Genomic DNA, 2261 nt, shown 5'->3' with positions numbered 1-2261 from the left:
TTCATCATCAATTTACCATTCCATTACCATATATAAAAAATATCAACTCAATTTCATATATCAGGTAAGCCATGTAACTTTCTATTCTATTCAATTTAGTCCTCTATTTCGATATACCATATCAGTCATCTTGACTTAACTCATACAAGCGTTATATACTTACCTCATGACTAAACCATGCAATTTAACATGAATAAGCGATGATTAAATTGAATTGGATGATAGAAATACAAACCAAAAGCTCATTTTACTCGTCGTCAGCTCTTGCCTTTCCTTTCCCTTTTGATGGTTTTGTGTCATTTTTTTGCTATGAATAACAATTCAGCAATGATATAATATCATCTTCCATCAAAATCAAATTTGATTACAAAGTCATATATATTTTTCAATTTTCAATTAAGTCCCTAAACTCGATATGAGCATAATTTTTTTTATTTAGACCGGCTAATTAAAATTAGATTTCACAATTACTCAACAGGGACCTCCTATTTCTTATTTCTACTATCAATTTTATATTTGATTCAATTTGATCCTTATGAACAAAACTAACAATTAAACTTTACAATCTAGTCCTTTTTCACATCCAAGCTTAAAATCTATCAATTTAACACCAATTTCTTCAAGAAATCAATAATGGAAACTTTCAAAAACTTTAATAATTTTTCCAATTGGTACATAGGCTAACTAAATCAAGCTTCCACAACCTCAAAAACATAAAAATTACAAGAAAAAGACTTGAATTACCATAGAAATTTAAGGACCAAATGCTCAAACCCTTGGAAGTTTATCTTCCAAGCTAGTCTCGGTGGAGAAAGATAAAGATGAAGGCTTCATCTCTTTATTTCCACTACATGTTTCTTTTCTAGGTAAATTAATATTTTAACTGTACTTAATTTAATCATATTTTAACTAAACCAATTTTAATTACTTAAGTTAATTAATATGTAATGCTACCATCCACTTATAATCACATCAAGATGGTTTATTTGCCTAATTAGACCTTGGGTTAATTTCTATTTGAATCCCTAAACCTTTGGCCGATTAAAAACCTATAACGATGAACTTTTACAATTTAGTCATTTTAGCTTAATTAACCATTAATTCGATAAAATGACTAAACCAAACTTTAATATATATATCTTTAGTACTCTCGAATATTTACGAACTCGGTTTATGAAAATGGGATTCTGAATTTCATTTTCTGACATCACTAACTTTCGGGTTATTTATATAAGTATTATTTTGTTCTACTAATTCAACCAGAATTCTCCTATCTCTCCCTATAAATAGATGAAACTGGTAGAGCTATTTACAGGAGTTCATACAAGTTTTCAATATTGTTATTTTTCCTGAAAATAGTGAGAATTTTTTTTCAAAGTATAAATATTATTTTCTGGGAATAACAATTCTGATAGTTCCTATTGAGAGAGAATTACTTTGTAACACCCCAAACCCGGCCTAGACATTATGGTTGAATCTGGCGATGTCACATGATAGGACCTTTTGAAGACGAATCATCACTAAAACTCATTTCCTGTTAAAACCTTTAACTAACTTGTAGTTGGTTTTCAAATCGTGTCAACTTTAAGTTTTCTAGTTTCAAACGTCATTTTAAGTGGAAGCTTTCAAAACAGTTGGGTAGCCATGTGTATTTCGTTAAAACATTTCCTTAGTTTGAAACCCGTATTTTCCTACTTCTAGTAGGTATAAGTCATAAACAATGTAAAACCCCATATTTAAGTAAAAATCCGTAATGGCCATAATTACAAAAACAAATACCCAAATTATTAGCGAGGAAATAAAATAATTAAAAAAAACTAAATTAAAGGTATTACGAAACAATGGTGGTCACTGCCAAATCCTCTGCTGGTCCGATCTGTCTAATGCTAGGGATTACCTAAACAGATATAAACAGAAAAGGGTTGAGTTTCGCACTCAGTGTGTAATCCCCACAAAATACGTGCACAAAGTATAATATCAGAAATCAATCATATAAATATAGTTTGGGCCTGATCCCATTACAGAATCAGTGTAGGCCTTAGCCCACTCAGATATAGAATAGGTATAAATTAGGGCTTAGCCCAGCTCAGATATAGAGTCAAGAATAAATTAGGGCCTTAGCCCAATCAGATATAGAATGCAGATCAGAATGTCAAAATCCTACCCACTAGCCTCAACACGCCATCTCCGTCCTGCCCTGCACACCATGTGGGGATATAATCAACCCACCCATCCCTACACACCATACGGTACCGAAATGT

This window comes from Gossypium arboreum, chromosome 6 (genome assembly GCF_025698485.1).
Source record: "Gossypium arboreum isolate Shixiya-1 chromosome 6, ASM2569848v2, whole genome shotgun sequence".
NCBI classification, from domain to species: Eukaryota; Viridiplantae; Streptophyta; class Magnoliopsida; order Malvales; family Malvaceae; genus Gossypium; species Gossypium arboreum.
Note: the sequence above shows the minus strand (reverse complement) of the source record.